Source organism: Meleagris gallopavo, chromosome 21 (assembly GCF_905368555.1).
Source record: "Meleagris gallopavo chromosome 21, MGAL_WU_HG_1.1, whole genome shotgun sequence".
Lineage (NCBI taxonomy): Eukaryota > Metazoa > Chordata > Aves > Galliformes > Phasianidae > Meleagris > Meleagris gallopavo.
This window is the reverse complement of record NC_139424.1, coordinates 5973619-5994541: the sequence shown is the minus strand read 5'-3', so window position 1 is coordinate 5994541 and position 20923 is coordinate 5973619. Positions and strand designations below refer to the sequence as shown.

General features: G+C 47.2%; 1 protein-coding gene across 1 annotated transcript in view; it reads right to left on the bottom strand.

Annotated features, from left to right (window-relative positions):
- TAOK1 (TAO kinase 1) overlaps positions 1-20811 on the bottom strand; it is a 56240-nt gene extending 35429 nt beyond the window's left edge. Inside the window, exon 1 of the mRNA XM_085241152.1 lies at positions 20670-20811. The gene's annotated coding sequence lies outside the window, so the exon portion shown is untranslated. The remainder of the gene's footprint in view (positions 1-20669) is intronic.
- Between the last annotated feature and the right edge of the window lie 112 nt (positions 20812-20923).

Below are 20923 nucleotides of genomic sequence, written 5' to 3'. Positions count from 1 at the left end.
GCCAAAATGTTTTTATCAAATTACTTTCATCTGAACAAGTGTCAATTAGCAGAAACTGCACGCACGCATCCACAGAGCTCTATGAATAGCGAAGACGTTCCCTGTAATTACGGCAGCACCCAATGTGCAGGGCACACCTCAAACCACTGCCACAGGGAAGCTGGGAGGTGAGGAAGGGGTAGGACCTGTTCTCTCCGAGCTCCCTGCCCGTGTCATCCCATGCCCAGCCCTGTGACTAAGATCCCCCAGGATCCCACAGAGGAGCACAAGCATAGCCCAGGTGCCACGGCTCGGTCTGTAAGTAAGCCTTATGCTTCGGAGACTTCTCTCCCCGAGGTGCAGGGAAGAGAATGCATTCGGATTGCCCTGCAGATGAGCAGCAAGCTACTCACTGAGACCTTCACTCATCCGCCGTGTTCTTTCTCAGCCTCACACCCAAATCCAAGCCATGGGAATGATGTCAAGCAGAGCCCATTGTGCCACGCGGAGCACGAGCACACCAAAGCCTTTGTAGTTCCTTGGTTCAGAAGTTTGTAGAAACCAACACGTGACAATTAGCACAGAGGCTCGTAGATTATTAGCATTAAAAAGCAGCACGTGCTGTCCATACAAATGAAGACTCAGAGAGTCAACGTATTCAACATCTCTCAGCTTCTGGAAGTGGGGATATTAGAACAGAGCTAAATATCTACGTCGGGAGCACAAAATGGAAGCCTTGCACAGATGTACGCACCGTGAAGCTGCCCACCACCCTGCCTACCCTTGCATTTCACTAGCTACAAGAAGACAAGCCACAAGGACTCATACAATGGCTCACAAGGCCGACAGGAATGCTGCCCTCCATTACAGAATTGTAAACAAACTATTATTTACCATTTGAAATGTAAATCTTGCTTCACATTGTAGTTGTCTGCCAAATGATACACTTAATACAGTAAAAACTTAGAAAAATTTATCTTCAGTATCAAATGTAGGTACACCAGACGTTTCTCCCTGCTCAAATGTACATCACACTTCAGGTCTATGCAGGAGCCCACGGCTCCATCATCTTCAGGGCTGTGTTCTCTAACAGAAGCCAACACAGTGAATATCCAACAGACAAACACCAGGCCTGGAAATTCCTCTTACCCAACTCAGAGCCGGGGAAGGGGAGAGCAAATGACAACCACAAACCACCATCACCACCATCTGGGAACTGGTGTTCGATATATATGTATTTATACACTTCAAGCACTGAATGCAGTGCAAAGGGTTGCTAAATTTCAGAGTAATTTCCTTGCTCGCACCCTTTCCCTTGCTCCTGCATCAAATAGATGGGAACAAGTGCCATCATGCAACTGTCAAAAGAGGGAAAAGGGATTTTCTCCCACTTACACACAGGTCAGGCTCAGGGAGTGTATGAGGCCCTGATTAAATTATCCTCTCAACACACCATTAAAATTTTCCTGAACTGCTTCCAGCTGACACCAAAAGTTTCCACCACCATCAGAAATATGGTGAGCCAGAACTACTGAGAGAACCGACTGAAAGATTTTTTCTGCTTACAACTATGCCCAAAGCAAGAGTTAGATGGTAAGGCTGCCTAACACTGACTTGAAGATTTCTGTTCATTTTCAGTCTAGCAGTGAAGGCTTGACCTACAAGCCCAGTACTTTATATTTTTTACAGTCACAGACAAATCACAACTCTTTTTCTTCTAGTGGATGCAGAATAGAAACCCATAAGATTAAAAAAGACAATGTGATGAATGGCATAGCCAGTGACTGAGAGAAAAAAGTTACCCTGCACATTGCTGTGGGTATTCCTCAAAACATCTCTCAGCATAGGCTCTGGTCCACCTGGTATCAAAAGCATCACGTTCTTGGTGACTCTGACAGTGGGAAGTCCATCACATCTCCCAGCCCACAGAACAGGCTGTGATTTTGGTCACTGGATCCATGTGACACCACAGAGCACAGACTGCTTGCGCACTTGGGTAAGCCTCTCCCACCAAGCTAACTACATACTTCTAGTTCTGCAATCTGGAGATCTTCCTAGAGTGGTAATTAGAAGGAAAAAAAAAAAACCATCCCAGAAATGAAATAAGAAAAACTTGGAGATGCAGTAAGTAGCATTTTGCTCCTCCTGTGCCCTGTAAGAGGGGCAAGAGGCACTGAGAGCATCTTCCTCAGTGTCCCATTCTGGCCCTTAGCAGCAAGCTCCAGTTCAGACACACTGTGCTGACTAAGTCATGAACTTGCCTTTCTTTTCATCATCTTAAAATTGCCCCTTTTTGCTACACTTGTTCTCCACACCACGTGTCATTAAGGAAAATGGAGGTGCAGATGAATGGCATTCTTCCAAAGACAGTTAGGAAAATATTTAATATGCCGGAAAAAAAAAAAAAAAAAAAAAGGAAGGGGGAAAGGGAAAGATGAGAGTGTCAGTCTCTGTGCCACAAACCCCTCCTGCTGCCAAAGGCTGAGGTCCCACAGCCGTACCAACACTTCCATCGTTTGCAGTACAGCAGTACAGAGCACTCTGCGAAGCCCTGCAGCCCCATGCAACCAAAGCACTGCTGATGGAGAAGGAGCAGAGTTCCTCCCCTGCAGCAGAAGTTTCCAGCAAAGAACGGTCACAAAATGCTGTTCCCTTTATATCTTTCACATTCTCTTCCATCTGTACTTGCAGAAGGAAGCGGTTTTAGGGATGAGAAGAATTTATACCTGGATATTGTGCTGAGTTCTGATGGCTTTTTGTTCAGACAGGCTTTTCTTCACCGACGCGATAAGCGTTTCTTCCTCCGACAAAGCAATCCTGGCATTCCAGTAAGATTCCTTCCTTACTTGAAAAAAGGTTTTTGAGGAATGGTTCTCTCCTGAAAAAACCTCTTTGTAGATTTGTTTCTTCCCTTCTCTGCTTCACCACCTGTATTTTTTTCCTTGTGTTATACTTCCTCACAGAATAGCCTCAGGAAGACACTTTTATCTTAGAACACTGCTTGCATTTCTCTTATCCGTGCTCTTGTACACTGTGCGGCTTACTTTGATTTCCTCTCAAGATTCTGACACTAAAACGTCCATCACCAGCTCCCTGAATCACTTACCCAGCACACTGGCTGAGCTGTGCTGCCTGCATGTTTACTTTCCAGGAACGCCAGCAGCAAAAGGGTCAGGCAGAGAAGTTCCCCATAGCTCAGGATCTGTGCTTCTGGGTTGGGTGTATCTGTTTACTGGGATGACCCGCACCAACAGTAAAGCCAATGGAAGCACCAGTTATCCTGTGTTCTCCATTCTGTTTTCTGCTCTGTATTTCTGACCGTTTCTAAGTGGTAGCAAAGATAACCAGCTAGGCAAGCCTGCTCCTGTGCTAAAGACAGATACTCTGTAGAAACGATACGTATGTTCACAACAGTTACAGACGTGACTACACCTAACGCTTTCAATAACCTGAAAATATTACTTCTGTTAACTGCTGATTTCTGCAAAATCACTCACCTGAGAAGCACCAAATCCACCATAAATCACTTAAATAACACACGACTGATGCAACTGAAAGAGACCTAACGCCAAAAAGCAGCCTGTTTTTTATTTTATTTTATTCTTTATTAAAACAAAGCATCCCGTTGGATCAGAAGTTGAACCTGCAGAACAGCCCGTGTTCATCTCTCATGAATGTTCAGGAAGCGCCAACCGTACCGACGTCCCCAGCACTACCATCTCCAAATGCCTTTGCTTGTGATAGTTCTGGTATATTTATTATGAAGGTCAGCTCTAAATTTAGTAGTTCCTTAGGCTAGCAAAGCTATGAGGAAGACAACTGGAAAAAATGAAATCTTCTGCCCGCCTTCTTTAGCAATTCATTAGGTTCAGAGTGGCTGCCAACTATTTTCCTGCACTCCGTGGAGCATCACCGCCCTAACGCTGCCGACAGCTCTGGGCCTCTGATCCGCAGTGCCTGCGGTCCCAGTGCAGGGCATGCACAGCAGTCAGGAGAAAGGCAGCTGATGGGAGCCCACTGAGTCCAGGGGCCAAATCCTGGGAAATTCCAGCTGCCCATCACAGCTCAGATGCCCCAGTGGGTCCAGAATTTAAAGAAAACGCTTCTTGACTGCTAACCAATTCTGCCCTGGCATGAGAAACATAGCGAATGGAAGCAAATCAGTTTTGGGCTCAGGGCAGATGACCTAAGACTCAGAAACAAGCTACTAAGGCCCACAGTATAGGTAATTACCCTCGAGAAAAGAAGTAATTAAAAAGCAGCAGTATCACACCGTTTCAGAAAGGAGGTCTGAAAGGAAGCATTAGGAAGGCTTTCAGATCAATAGGAAAACGAAAACAGGAAAACTTAAATTGTGCAAGCATGGAGTTGGCAATACCAAAAATGACACAGGATCCTTAAAAAAGGATGTGAACGAGAACCAAAACAGGAGATGAAAGACCAAAATTAACGAGCGGTCAACACCACCCCTACTCCTAAACTAAACCTAACACACATGAGCTGAGCCTTGGGCAGACAGCTCAATGGAAATAAGTGCACGGTTACATGAAGATGATGTCAAATTAGCAAAGAGAGAGAATCAATTGGAAAAATAATACAGAATTTCTCAAGAAACATGAAGGAAATCTCTGCCAGTCTGGTCCTGGCTATTGTTCTCCACTCACACCCACCAGCAGCAAAAGGAAAGCACAGTACAAGGCTTAGAAGTCACAGATGTCTGAGAAGACAAACTAAACTGCAAGAGAAAAGGTGCAAGAGTTGAAAGCGATACATAAGCAAGCCATGGGAAGTGCTCAGACTTCAAAAACAAGGGAATAGCCCATAAAACGTAAGAGCCAAATATACATATAACAGAGTGAAGGGATGAACTATCTTAGCTACAAAGAGCAAAACCAACCTGCAGAAATTACTCCAGAGATACCACATCCAAGAGGCACAAACACTGCTTTTACACTGCACGTTTCCAGGAGGAAGAACATCCCCAGCTGGGCCAGGTGAGGCTCTGGGGATGCCCTTGGCACCTCTGACAGAGAGGTGGTGACCCACAGCCAGGACCACATCCATAGTGCTGTCCTTCAGGGCCAACCAAACACCAGCTCATCAAAGCACACCTTGTTATGAAAAGGGCCCGTTTTGTTTAACACAGGACACGTGTGTAAGGGATATACATACACGTATGTAAGCTTCTTATTTCGGTTTGTAACTCAAAGCAGGTCCAAGAAAGCAGAGCATACTTCAGCACCAGAATCTTTTGAAGCCTTCTGCTGCAGCACGATTTGTTCTGCTGGGTTCTCTGCTCCAGAAATGGAGTACCTTCACTGAGCCATGATTTCATCCCACGAGCACCTCCTTTCCTGCTGAAATTCCCCAAAGGGAAGGCGATTGGTCCTGTTTTACTCTAGCTCAAGCTAAGTATTTATTCTTCCTGTCCTCACATGACTGAGCAGAAAAACTTTTTAAATAGCACACAGCAAGAGGATTAGTCCAAGCACACAGACAAAAAACCCCAAAATAAAACAACAGCAAAGAACATGGTTCTTACTATTTTACCTAGCTGAGGAAATGCTGCTCCTTTGAGTTCTACAAGGCCTACACTGCTTCCCTCTATGCCTTCTACTTACAACAAAAAGAGGTTTTTAGTGTGCGTTAAGATAACAAGCACGCTCTTTTAATTCTGAGTGTGCTTATTTCAACTAATCCACACAACAACTCAGGCAGCAGTGGTTCAGGAGCTGGATATGCCTCAGTTGGACAGTTAAACTCACAGCACTGAAGGTCCTGCTAAGTCCTGTACCTGCTGTTTGAAGCAGCTATATGATAGAATCCAGGCATCAAATGATGGCCAGCTCCCTAAGGGCTTCTTAAAGCCACCACTCTGACCACCAGGCTGCTCCAGAACCCCATCCTGTTTGGATTAGGGCCAATTTAAGAACTGATTAAGACTGATTTACAGTTTGTATTTATCATTTGTCAGTTCCCACTTTACTCTTTTTTGCTGCACTGCCTTCAAAAGCTTAAACAATTCTCTTCCCCTTTTCATCCTGAGGGACAAGCACAAGCACAGGGCTGTGCCTCAGTCAGTCCTACAATCGCCACTATCAATGGATGTGCCCAAGTTGTTCATATCCTCTCCTTCCTAACAAACCACAGCTTCATGCAGGATCTCCGTTGTTACTGCACAGCCATGCACTTCGTATGGTCCCATCCGTGCTCCCGTTATTGCAAATCCTCCGCCTCATTCCGTCCTTCTGAGCCAGCCTGCCAGCTTTGTCCTGGCCAGGACAGTCCCCCCTTGTAACCTCTCCATCGCCAGGCCTGACAAATGCTGGCATTGCACCCAGAGGCTGGGTGGGAACGCAGAGACCTCCCTCCCCTGGCACAGAGGGAGGTATGTGCTCTGTTTACCCAGAAATTTCGGGCATGTCTGCTGAAATTCCATAAAACTGAAAGATTTATTGTAGAAGCTCTGACGTCACTTTCACACAGGATCAGCATTCTGGCAGCAAAGCAGGAGATTGAAGCTGAAGTTTGTAGCGGCCTGCTTCCCCAATCCAGGCAATCGCAGGTCTGTGTGCTAAATTACAGCTGTTCTGATTGCTGACATCTTATCTCCTATGTACTTATAGACCCATTACCATGGTAACCAAATTCCTCAGAACATACAGCGTGATTTTTGTATCTAGTGTATTAGAACAAAATTATTAAGGTTACAAAGGCAAGCGCTCCAAAATTAGAAAGTGTCAGAACTCATCCTGCCAGCTCCCTGCCAACCCATCACTGCTCACTGCCTTCCTCCCCTCTGCTGCACACCTCCAGCTCTCCATCAGCCCCAAGCTTTCCTTCTTTTGCTTTCACAAACTTACATAAAACAAGTTAACCTGTTACAATTGGCCTATGTCACTGTGATCTCTATACGTCACTAGGAGGATGATGCATGGATGGACTGCTCGAGTGCCAGGGGTTCCTTCAATACCACCACCTACAGTACTGTAAAACTGAAACGTGGAATAGCTTTCAGCAGAATGCACCCAGTGAACACACCAGAGCTATCTCCACTGGTTTACTAAAACATCCAGCACACTGTGGATTTAGGTACCCTGCTGCTTAGCTGCCTCTCCATAGGCACACAGGTTTGGTCACTGCGCACACCGAAGGTAAATGGGTACATCTTTTCCCCAGATTGTCCTGAATACAAGCATGGAGGAGGTAGGTGAACATTTGCACCTGAAGGAAATGCTTGGAACAACACAGAAACAATGTACACAAAGCAGGTTCTAGTGCCCAAGGTCCATTCCATGTGGGTTGACTCTGACCAGAAGCATCTTCAAAAACATTTCTCCCATACACCAATTCCACTGCTCCCAAGCAAGAAATACTGCACTTTCTTCTAGACTGAAGTACTCAAGTTGCTTGAATGTACCTAGTAAGCATTAAAGTATTTTAAGGCTGAAAAGGTAATTTCAGCTACAGTAAAAACACACCCATCCTAAATTTGACAGAAAGCTGTAATCAGGAATTGGTCTATTCCAACAGCACAGATCCAATGGCACACTTCATATTTCATAGGTTCTTTGTGTGCTCACTCACAAGGCTGCTTAATCCAGCTGTTCTCACTGATCATTCACAAAAGCAAATGAATGAAAAAAAATATACCAGCGACCACCTCCACCTCTACTCTTCAGTTGAGGGGAACAATAATTTGATTGCTTCAGTCGATGGATGAGACTATTTCCTGTGCCTTTAAAGAGGTTAATTGAGACGTGGTGGAGCCCGCTCTCCCTTAGGCTTTCTGAAAGCAAGGTTGTTGTCCTACCTGATTCAAGGAGCCTGGCCTTGGCTTTTGCATGAGGAGGGAGCAACCAGCAAGTGACTTTTCTGACAACGACCTTTGAGAGACGCAGCAAAGCAATGGCGTCGCACAGAAAAAGCCAATTAAAATAACCTTACACTCCTCCATAAGCACTCACTGCAGGCAGGGATTGAGCTGGAAGCCTGCACTTTGCTGGCTGGCAGCAGCAGCTCTCGTGAAGAGCCTCAGATCCAAAGGCAATCAGTGACTTCAGCAAAGCCAGACCGTGCTACCCAGAGAGACAAGCAGCCACTGCACACGGAGGCTGAAGATAATAGAAGTGCTGCTGCCCAGAGTTGCAACCACGTTGTGCAGCTTGAGTGGGATTAAGATGCATGGTCTGAAGGGTTTCCTTGGGGTTGTCTGCAAAAATACACCATAGTGGTCTGGTTCTGTTGAGATACAGAAGAAGTAACGTGGCAGAGAGCAAGGACAGACATGGAACAGTCCCACATGAGCAATGGGACAGATCTTGCTGAGGGATGCTGGACATTTTCAAAAAGCCACCATCTGCTGTGGTTTGGTTCTGTTGGGTTTTGGTTTTGTTGGGTTTTGGTTCTGTTGGGTTTCCTTTGTATTCATTACCTGCTTTTGTTCTGATGGTTAAAAGTAAAATAAAGTCATATCTCTGAAATAAAGACAATACGTTCTGAAGCTGATTCATTATCAGTCTGTGGTATCCAAACACGGCCAACACAGCTCAAAGAAAGCTGATCACAACTCAGACCTACTGCTCCCAGTCTGCAGAATGAGGAAAACAGCTTTGCATGACTAACATCAACCATGTCAATGCAATGCAGACCACACCTATGGAATCTCCACTCACAGGTTCACGGGCATTCATGGAGTCTTACAGTGGGTCTGGAAAAATGTGCTCCTTCTCCCTTCTTTCCCAGTACTTTCTCCTCAGAAGCAATTATTTAACTGGCAAAACATCAGACCTGGACTTTCACTGAAGATATTTGTCGAGCACTTAGTAGAGTTGCAATAAACACTCCTAGCTCACAGGCAAGATGTAAAGTATATGAATAAGAGGTGACCCAAGATCACAGAAGCTCACAGCAAGAACAGAAAGGTCTGATGCTGTTCCTTATGCCAAGTGTTACATGATCAAGGCCTGGGTTTTTGTTCTGGGATTTTTCACTTTGTCTTTTTTTTTTCTTTTTTCCAAGTTTGACCCGGTGCCCAGCTTGTTACATTAAGGAATGGTACCATTTACCTGATTTTGTGCTACAGCAGGTCTAGAATGGCTAGCAGCTTCTGACTTGAGACCAGCAGTCTGCACACAGCCAGAGAACACGGGGTCTGAAGGCTGTGCAGCAGGAGCAGCACCGAGGTAGACATTATCAAATTCCTTTCCTACCTCTTTGGGTCTCAGGAGACAAGCATCTTCATCACAAACAAGAACAACCACAGCCCAAAAGCCTCACATCTTTCTGACAGTTTCATCCAAGCAGTCAGCTCTAAATGGGCACAGAGAAAATGTTCCTTGCCCCCAGAGGCTGCCTGCGAAGGGCACCAGCAGGGTGGAACAGCAGAAGGATGCACACAATTCCTGCACTATTGCAGCCTGCACTGCACCTACTCCAGGGATAAATAACATTCCAATCTCCACAACCTCCCAGGCTGTCAATCTGACACCTTTTGTGAATACTAAATTCACACATACAAAGAACTTTCTTCTTTGTGGGTTCTGAAACATCTCACGTGCCATTTCCTACTGGAACCTGAACGAGTGGCATAATTTCATACCTGGCATTTTGAAGCCTCTTTTTCAGCAGTTTGGAATAATGGATTATGCCTTTTGTTTGTCAGTAGGGACAGACAAATAAGAAAGAAAACCACAGTTAAGTTTCAAGCAACATTTCCTTTATGAAAAGGAAGATCTATTTGCTGACTGCTTCTGTTGGCTAATAAACAAAGGGAAAGTCAGGTGCCCATTCTACAAATTCTAAGGATCCTGTATTTTGAGGAGGGAAAGTAGAACAACCCTCTGATACCCAAGGATTGACACAGAAAGCCAGGGCTGCTCCCTCATCACGCATGCAGGTCAGCCCCACAGCCCAGCTGGACAGGGAGTTACTGAGCACTCAACACGCCATGCCAGAGAACAGCATTTCCTTTTTGGATGAAGCTCTAAAGAGCACCCAAGCACCAGTCAGGTTTCTTGAAGGCAACAGGGCAAGGAGCACCAGCTCCAGCAGTGCTGCTGCCCACCAGCTTACTGCATCTTGCAGACCACCAACCTGCCCTCTAAGGACCCGTGTTCAGAGCTCATGGCCTCCACTTACCCAAAATCATCCATCTGCAGATCGCTGTGCAAAGTCACTGCGACTGAGGGAATACCCAGAGCCCTAGCCTGAAGAACAACAAACCTGTCAGCATCTACCTGGGCCGCACTGCTGAGTGCAGCAACCAACCACACAGAAGGCAGCTCTTCCTCTGAATTCCACAGGCCAGAACAGAACCAGCACGGTTCTATCAGCCCCGTCCTTGGGTTTGGCTGCTCCCCTGGCCCTGCAGTCCTGGAGGAAAGCTGTCAGTGCCACCAACATTTATATGAACATCTGACAGAGGGGCTGCTGGGTGCACAACCAGTGCACAAGTGGCTATGCAGGGCTTATGTGGATGCCTGCAAGACAGTGGAAACACAGAAAGGTTATGCTAAAAGAAAGCACATCCCCCAGGCAAGTGGGACCAAGATATTTATAAACTAGAAATACATTTGCATCTGGCACATAAGATGCATCACATCCTTTACTACCTACAGCACACACTGCAGGAAGAGAAGAAATCAAGAAGAGAAAAGAAATAAGTGTGCTTCTCTCACACCCTTTTATTCTGTTAAACTAATTCCTGCTATAAGAAGTCAGCTTGAGAGCTCCTTTCAAAGAAAAAGGGGGGAGGGAGGGGAGGAAGAATCAGATCTGCTTGTTTTTTGCATTTGGAATTCTGGTCTCGTCCCCTGGTTTTGTGTTCCTGGAGGATGTCGAAGCGCAGACCTTGCAGAATGATGACATCACACACACAAAAAAAGCAAAGCCCCCACGGGAGCAAGGAGCTCTCAGACAGATGAGATGCAAACTTCAACTCCTGACTGGTAGCACTCAGATAACTCAAGCTCAGCACGCCCATGGCTAAGAGAATTTTCCCTTGGAAATGCAGCCCAGGAGAGCAGTTCCAAACAGGAGAAGGTGACGATCCCAGTGCTTGCCAGGCCAGGAGGATTAAAGTTAAGAGGTTACTGCTGGCCTACAGACATCTTGAGCACCACCTCGTTTAATGCTTGTTTTATTCTTGTTTAAAAGTTAGGTAGGCAAGTGGCCTCTACTACAGTGGAACAAAGCAAAGCTCAGCACACCTAAGTCACTGCAAATTTGGAACCACTGTTACTGAAGGGCTTTACAAAATTATTTTTCCCTGTGAAATAAAGGTTCTACAGAACACCTTCCATGCAGAGCAAGTACAGCACACTGCACCAGAGACAGGAATTTCGAGATGTGCATGCATGCAGAAAGTCACATCTGCAGATGGAAGCCCACGTTTCCCGCAGTGAGAGTCACTCGTACCTTGTCTGTATCTATTAAAGCTTGGGAGAGCCCATGTTAGAAGCACACGAACCAGCTGCCCACGTCACAAGCAGATTTATCCTTCAAGTAACACTTGAACCAGCAGATCGACACTGCCAGTGAGCTCAGAAATAACAGACTTCAGTGAGAAATATCTTGGAAGAGAAAATCTTGGAAGAAAACCTCCAGGAAGCTTCGTGGAGATTCAAGACACCTAACGAGGTGCTGCACCACCATCTTCCTTGCTCCTAACTGCTTATGACTTCATTTTAAACAAAACACACATGAAAAACAGCAAGGCAAAAAGAAACAGGAAAATTACAGAAGGGGAAGGTCTATTAAACACCTGATGATCCCACGGCTTCACTGATAGCCACTGAACGGCACGATGGCTGCAAATCATTCCAAAGCTCTTTGCTTTGACTTTTTGGTAATTAAATACAAAATTAATGAGATTGCCATCACCACCTTATGCACAAGCTAATCAGTATTAGAGCCTGCTCAATTCAGACAGAATATTAATAGTTTCTCAAAACAGCCGAACAGACATGGCCTTCCTACTAACTTAGGGACAATGCTGCAATGGTAGCACCAACTAACCAGGCATTGGACTGAGATTTTGTCCAGAACAAGCCCCAGTCTCCTAAAATAACATGCGAATTGGTGTTTCCAAGTATTTTGGGTGTTGCAGTTTCCCCTGCTGCAGGGACTGTGGGCAGTACAGCCCTCCCTCTGCACTCCCTGCATCCATCACACCAGAGCATTCACAGCCCCCTACATCTCCCAAGTCCTATTATTACTGTTCATCTTCTACCTTGAGAGATCCTGGCAAAATGGGACAAGATGCAATCACAAATTTCTGTCAAGCTGAAATTTTCTGTAGGGTTTGGCAGTAAAATGGGAAGGCACTGGAATACTACTGAAATATTTCAATGCCTTGCCCTAGTAATTAAAAAGAAAGAGAGACAAACAGCTGCCATGAAGGAAGCACCAAAAGGAGGTGGCAGCTCCGTTCATGGAAGGGACTTTACTCAGAAGCTCAATTCCACGACCTGTTGTATCACATGGACCCAACAAAGCCTGCTGCATCCTGCTGGGTTACCCTCGGAAACTCGTCAGGACAGACCGACAATGACCATCACTGTAATTCTGTTTGTGTATCTGCAGAACATACTTTAGTGGTGAGGCCTGATGTGTCACGTACTTAGAAATGCTAATCACAGGCATGAAATCACAAAGAGAAAACCCCTAAATCAGCAGGTGCTCGGTGCCTCCAAACCAGCAAATGAGCAGACAAGCAGAATCATAACTCACACCATACACTCCTTGCACTCAGGCTGCTCCGTATCATCTTTGTTTCTTCAGCACCCACATGATCTGATAGGTAGATTTTGCAATCACAGAATCATTCAGGCTGCAGAAGACCTCTCAGATCCTCAAGTCCAACCCCAACCACCCCACCATGCTCACTGGCCGTGTCCCTAAATGCCACATCTCCACGTGTCTTGAACACCTCCAATACTTGCTCAGCACAGCATGCTGACAGCTGCAGGGCTCACAGCTCCTCCTTCTTCCCAGTGCATCAGGTGGGAACGCTTTCCACTCCTCACAGCAACCAGCAGTACGTGCATTACACAACAGCCAGACCCTTAAGATGTGAGATTCAGCCGTGGTAGGGACTGCATTAACAGGACGTAGGGATGCACTCTGCCTCTGCAGATCTCCACAAGGATGGCCACTTCTGCAGCTACATCCACGCACAGTGCTTTCACTCAGGTGCTGTCATGGCAATGCTGGGCATTCACTCCTTCCTCCACCTGCACTTTTGTACCTCCCCTTAAGAATGTGAAAAATAAACAGGCATTCATCACCTGTTTCAAATTCTTTGAGATTTAGGGATGAAATTAAGAACTGGGAATTACTATTATCAAGCTGTCAGCTCGCAGGAAAGTATAAAAGCATCACGTATTTAAGACAATCTTTCCGTATTACAGGTTACTTTAATTTCTATTTGTGTATTAATATTTCATTTCTCGTGATATTAATATTAATGATATCTATTTCTATTTAAACATAACAATATTTGTAACACTCACAAAACGCACTGCGATTATAACAATTTATAGTCACTACAGCTATCAGTTTTCAATAGCAGGGAGTGCAGAGGGAGGGCTGTGCCCTGGTGCTGGGCTGCCTGCACTGCCCACAGCCCCTGCAACGGGGGAAAATGCAATGCCCAAAATACTTGGAAACACCAATTCACATGTTATTTTAGGAGATTGGGGCTATCTGAGAAGAAGAAACACCTGCCTGTATTTGGAAAAATGTAGGGGTTTTACCAAAACGTTTTTAAAAATCCATGGATGTACGTCCCAGAACCTGAATGTCACTTCTTTTCCAACAAACTACAAATAATTATTTAAATGTTCTTTATGTCCTTCTAATTGCAACTCAGTGAGCACAAACCATTTTCTTTGTAAATAAACTATTTTCATGTTAGGCCAGTATCCCAAGTGCTCTGCTTGTTATTGTCAAATCGGGAACAAATCCTCTGTCCAATCTTGGCTTTGCAAACAAATTTAAAACATGTGTATTGCAACGAAAACAAAAGTAGCAGTAAGGATGAGGTCTTGCTTTCTCCACAACCGATTTTATGCAGGACAAAAAGCAAACACAAAAAAGAAGTGAACTTTTCTTCAATCCGGGTCATTTTAGCATTCGGGACCCTGAGCTCCATCTTCCCAACCAGCAAGAAAGTGGAACTCCGAGCACCGGTGAGCCCTGCACTGCTCACAGGCCTTCAGCAAAGGAGCTGATCCAGCAGGAGCCTGGTGCACGCCTGAGCTAGCAGCTTGCAGCGACATCTCCTCATCTGGGAGAAGGAAACATCTCCAGTGACCGCCACGCACGCCAGCTGAGCTCAGGCCCAGCATCCTCACAAACCTTTCCCACCTCCTGTCCGCCCCCGGGTACCCGGCACGGCTTCTGGAACGGCGATGCTCTCGGCTTCACCTGCCCGTGTGTTGTGCTCACTGGAGGAAAAACAATCTCCTGTTCTCCACCAAGGAAAGTGATCGGCATTCAGATGGGCTTGCCTGCATTCTTGCTGCAAAACGGGCAGGTCCCAGCAAGAATTAACACGAGGTTCTACCACACACCTCCAGCCAGAGACCAACCTAGTTTTAAACACTTCAAAGCGTGAGTTAGAGGGGGGTTTGAGTGGAATGGGAAGAAGGAAAATGAAGCCAAACACTCAGGTAAGAGTTCAAGGTTTGCCTATATGGCAATTAACCTATAAGGAAAAAGGAGCTTGGCGTTCTCAGTAAGGCACTGCCTCTGAAACACATCATTATTTCCTTCCCAATGCTGATATGCACTTCTAGACGCCAGGGTGAGATTTTGTCAAGGCCTGGATTACCTTCTTCTTTCATTAAAATGGCAAACCTTCACAAAAACCTCAACCTCACAGCCCGCCTCTGCACCAGGATACACTGAGCAGCTACACAGCGGGGTCTGTACCAGCCCAGCTGATGCCAGGGAAAATCCTCTCACTGCAATGCATTCAGTCCTTCTGGGTGGTGGAACAAGATCACTACAGTGCCTGGTTCTCAAGACAAGGCCTAGATAAGCTGAGAGTAATGAAAAAGGAGACATGGAAGGGCCGTGGGTTTGAAGACAGCAGACCTGTGTGTATTTGAGATCTAAAAAAGTAGAGAGCTTACCTAGGGGTACAGGGTCACACCATACAGAAATAGATTCCAAAGCCAGAGTTTAACTAGTTTGCTATCTAGGCCAAGAAACAGTTCTGGAACGCATTTAACACAGTTTAATTGCATCAAATCGTGCCTGGCCCAGAACTGATTTTAACAACTGTCAACTGCTTTTTGGAACAGGCAAAGCCAAAAAAAAAAAAAAAAAAAAAGAGGATCACAGCATACAGTTTACTCTGTGAAGAACATACAGACAACCCAAACAGTCACAGCACCGGGGAAAAGCACCGTGCTCGAATCCCATGACCTGCTCCCAGATTGGGTTACAAGGAAGTGGGGACTGGGAGGAGCTGACAGCAGTGACAACCACGGCACAGAGCTCCAGAAACATGTTGCACTGCCACTGGGACACAGCTTGAGAAATCCTAATAACTGATGGTTTCCCATGGAGAAAGTTCCTGCGCTACTTACTGTATGCTCGTGGCCTATTTGGGGAGCAGCGTTAGCAAAAATAACCTCTCCTCTCATCTCCTTGGCTGGGGGAGGGAGGGAGCCAACAATTACGGGGGGGGACTGGGGTGAGAGCAACAATTGCATATCAAGAAGGAGGAGGGAAACGAAAATAACCAACATGTGCAATACCACATGTGATTTCTTCCAATAAATCCCACTGCAGCAGCTCCCTGGGAACAGGCTCACGGGTCTGCTGCTGCCTCTGAGCAGCGGTACGTCAGGGAAGAGGAAGGATTTCTGGATGCTTGGAAAACAGGCTGAACACATGGATGGGGAACAAGCCAAAAGCTGTTACAAGAAACGTTCCCCATCCTTTCAGCATGCTTGAATTCACATACTCCCCTTTCCCATGCTCCTGGGTCCCAAAGCTTTCCTCAGGTTAGAAATTGGCCCAGAGCAGAAAGAAGTGAAGCCAAACCAGCAAGGAGAGGTGCTCGTCCGGAGGGCTCCGGCTGCTCCAAGCGCTGGTGCAGGGCGCAGAAGGGAAGAAAATGGGATTTTAGCTTAGCTGAAGAGAAAGACTGAAAACAACTTTATTCACATTTTAAAAATTCAAGTACACTATGCATTGGCTTGCAAAGCTATAAGCAGGAATGGCTGAGATTAACATTAAATATCAAAATCTCCTTCTCAAATGTGACTCGACATCCCAGATGCACAGCAAAAGCTTCAGAGCAAACCCACAGACACCCCATTCTGACAGAAGGCCGTCCCACCAACTCCACAAGTGGAGGAGAGAACATTTTACACACAGAAAACATCAGCATGGCTGCAGGCAGGGCCATACTGGGGGTCAGCAGAAGATCACAGCGCAGAGAACTGCCAGCTCCCCAGTGCTGTGCTGCTTTACTGCTTTCCTCGAGGTCTAAGTTTTCCCCCAGACAAAACACTTCTGGTCTTCCCCTCTCAAAGGACAATATCTAATATGGAAATCTTACGCTGTCACCCCATCCTGACCTCTAGAGAAAATCAAAACTCTTTCTAGCCAAGCAATACAACAGGCAGAACTATCACCTGCTGCCCGCTCCTACTAAGGAGCCATCATCTCGTGTTCAGAGTCTGCTGGTCCACCCTCATCACGCCTCCAAGAGAAGGGAGATATCACCTCCATGCTACCAGGTAGACGCCCAACCAACTCAGCAAGCTGAGTAAAGCAGGGAGACTTTTCTATTTAGAGAAAACGTATTGCTGCTTTGGCTGCTTCCCGCTGTGTTTACAGTGGCTACCTTGCCTTTTCTTCTGCCAAAGAAACCAGGAGGGTTTAGCAGGACGTTAAAAGCAAAATAAAAACGTCAAGAGTGACCAGTGTAATAATTTCTGACAAAGTATTACGAGTTCTCAATGGTTTCCCTTTGGTATTGAGAAAAAAAGCAAACAAAAAAAAAACTGTGATTCCAGTGATCACCAAATATTTGTTTAAAAAAAATGCTTTGAGAAACCGTGTTTGGAGCACCCACTGTGCTGCCCAATGCCCAGTGCGTTTCAAAGGACCTTCAGAAAATATTTCTTCCTCCATGTTTTGTACTGTAAATGAGCACTCAGATAAGGAGGAAGGAATACAGTGCTTAAAAGCCAACTGTGCTTTAAGCTGCTCTCCATCTTTTCCTCCTGTTTTGTGCACTCCTTTTCCCCTCAGACACTTTGCACTTCACCTCTAATTTCACGTTCCTACATTTTGAGTTCTGCTTTCACTCTTTGTGCTGCAGCTCTGCACAGCTGAGCTCCCTCTGGAACTTCACATGAGGGGATTAGTGGTTTTCTGACCCTCCATCCAATGAATTTTTTCTAGCCTCTTCTCAATGCAGAAATCAATGTACGATGAGCATCTCCTCAGCCCATTAGAGAACAACGAGAACAAAGAATCCCAAAACCCAGCTGCCATGTATTCTGGGAAAAGTGCCACCAACAGCCATCTATCCCCAAGCATTTCTCTGGTCAAACCGTGGCTCCACGGCTGCACAAACCCACCTCAGTGCTGGGTTCTCCAGCACTCACCCAGCAGCACACACCAACCTGCTGCAGCTCACCAAAAAGGCACGACACCACTGGATGTTTCCTTGGGTCTGCTTTGTGCTGCTGAGGCTGAAGGGGCTCAGTGCAGGGTCAAAGAGAAGAGTCACTGCAGTGACACACGTGGAACAGCGGGTGGAGGACGGCCATGCAACAAAATGGACATCTGGGGCCTCGGGAGCCCACTGGAGAGCACAGAGATCTGTTCTGCACTGAGCAGAGCATTTTGCGGAAGGCAGAGGTCACGTTCACAACTTACAGTAGGCAAAACAGCCAACCACCTCAGAAGGCACAAAGCCACCCCACGTGCTACAAAGGCTAGCCAAGGGAGGACAACAAAGTCATCCACAACCTGCCGGGCGCAGGAGAACCGTGCGGTGCAGCTGTGCCTCTCATCCAGAGCTCAACTGAAGCTTTCCCCTCTGACCACGTTTGAGTGAGGAAACACAACAAAAAGCCCTCTGACCCCACGGTGGTCTTGAACAGGAGACAGCTGATGGCCACTGTAATACAGAGGACAAGAGCCCGCATCACTGCTGGCAGCACCAGCAGCCAGGGATCCTCAGGGCTCCTGGAGTGCACTTCCACACATTATGTGTGTTGTCAATGTGATCTTATTACGACCAGAAAACACTTGCATAATTACTAAGATCGTATCCTAGAGGAGTTCCTAGAGGATATTTATCACGGCTTCTTTACCACTTCCTGGTTCATGGAGACCCAGACCAATCCTGAACCTTTTATAGGACAAAACATTCTGTCAAATAAACCACGCGAGGAATATTTTGCAAATATTCTGTAGCCTCTACAAAGCAAGAAGAGAGGTACAGCCTTGTAGAAGGGCAAGAGCAGCAGCACCCAGAGTTCCTTTGCTAGACAAGAGAACTGGAAGGCGATGTATCTGAGGCACCTGATGGAACCACACAGGTTGTGTCCAGGTGGAACCTCACTGCTCTCAGCTACTCCAGAATCTTTAAAACGACTCTCTGTACTCTTTGCCACGTCTATTGTTCTCTACAACACATCCTGGTTACAGGAAATCCACCAGTAGGATGCATCTGAAGATGTAATTATTAGTGTGATAATTGCTTCTCTTCTGATTTCTTTCACCATGCACACAAACCTGGGCTGCCTCACAACACATCAAAAATACGTTACTGCAGTGACGCGACCTGACGAATTACATCATATAAGGCAAAGATGGAAGCTGCACAAATGGAAACGTTTTTTACATGGAAGTAAACATTTAACATCCTCCAACCTCGCCTACAGGAGAATCTAATGGGAGGACATGATAGAATAACTTCTTCCAATAGTCCAACTTGAGGCCTAAGTCACCTTCTTTGTATACAATTTTAACTCTGGTCCTCTCCATGCAGCACTTAACATTAGCCCAGATAAAGGCAAAATAACAATAATAGTAATAATAATCAAACTATCCAAAGATCTTCTACTTTAGATACTTTTTCAATGAGATTAAATGTAATTTCAGTTGTTCTACCAGAATCATTTTCTCTTTAGCAGCACATCCTTAACTCAGGAGGAGAACAATCCCTCAAGTTCAAGGGATACATTGAGGTTCAAGTTCATCAGTGTGTCTGAGTCTACAGACAAAGGGAAGAGGGTCCTACAAACAGCAAAGGAACCAGCAGAGGCAGGCGGGTGCTGTGGGGAATCCAATGGGAAGGCCCAACCCGGGCTGATGAGGTTTGCCCTGAGATGCCAGCAGCAAAAACGGACACACTCCTACAGGAAGGGGCAACAGAAACAAACGTGTGTGCCCCCAGCAGTCTGAAGAAACATGTATCTTAAAATCCTCCTTCCTGCAACAAAAGTTGTTATTTTGTAATCGCAGAACAGGAAAACAAACCTTCGCCAGTGTCAAAATACAGCCCGGTTTTCCGCGGTATTTTCAGCATCACGGTGTGCCACCACGACTGGTATTTCTCAGGGGATCTGAGCCGTACCATTCAACATTACATCTAACACCAGGGATGGTATTTTGGGAACGTTTCATCCGAAGCACTCCAAGCCGATAACCTTTATCCAAACACACAAAACAAGAGCCGCGTCCCACGCTCCAGAAATAGCCTTAACAGTAAGGAATCAATAGCAGCCAAACCTTCAGGTAACATCTCAGCAACCTGCCCTTGCCACGCGGGGCCCTCAAACCTCACCAGGCGGAGGTGAAGGACGCGATGCGTTCAACTGGTTATCACACAGCCAGGCAGCTTGCCGAAATAACCGACACCGAGACAAACCAAGGGGAGTCCTGCAGGCTGACGCCGTTCTGTCATTTTTTTCCCCCAGCCCCGCGGCTGACAACAACCATTTTACCGCGGCTCTCCTCGCACCGCGCCCAGCACAATGGTTCTCCTGCACCGCTCCGTATCTCCGCCGTTCACAAAGGTGAACCCGAAGGGCCCGGCGATGCTCGCGTTCTCCCCACGCGGGGTGCGGAGGGACAGAGCCTGGACGAGATGTTTTCATCTGACACGTTAAAATGGTCGGGGAACGCTATTTGGCTAACGGGATCGGCCGACGGGGGGGGGGGGCCGGGGGGGGAAGCGAGGGAAAAAAAAAAAAAAAAAAAAAAAGGTCTTTAAAATAGGTCACTTTCCTCCAAATCCCACAGCAGCGCCGACAAAATGGTATTTACCCCCTAGAAGTCATTAAAAAAAAAAAAAAACAACAACAACCCAGCGGCGATCATCCAACAGCTCACTGCGGGAAGGCGGGGTGCGGGCAGGCCGCAGCGGGGCCGCATCGCCGCCTCCGAGCGGAGCGGAGCGGATCCCGGGCCGGCCCGCTGTCAGCGCGGAGCAGCCGGCAGCGCCATTTCTCCTCCTCCTCCCCCGCCGCCCTCCGCCGCTCGGGGCCGGGAGCGGCGCGGAGTCCTGCGGCAGTGCCGCAGAGCGCGGCGGGGGAGGGAGGCACCGGCCCCCCCCCATCCCCACCATCCCCATCCTCCTCCTCCCGCCCCTCCCCGAGGCTCTCCCCGCCGCCCCGGCCGAGCCCCCCGCGCCGTGCCCGCCTTACCCTCCGCCGCAGCCGGGCTGGGAGCGCCGCTCGGCCCCCCGCGGAGGAGGAGGAGGAGAGGAGGAGGAGCGGGGCAAAGGGGCGGCGGCCCCGCGGGGGGAGGCGCCCCCGGAGGGGTGTCGGGTCCGGCCCCCCCCGGGTGCCCGGGCGCGGCGGGCACAAAGGCGTTGTGGCACGGCTCCTAAGATGGCAGGGCAGGCCGAGCCGCCTCCGGCACCGCCGCCGCCGCCGCCGGGCCCCGCCGCCAGGCCGCG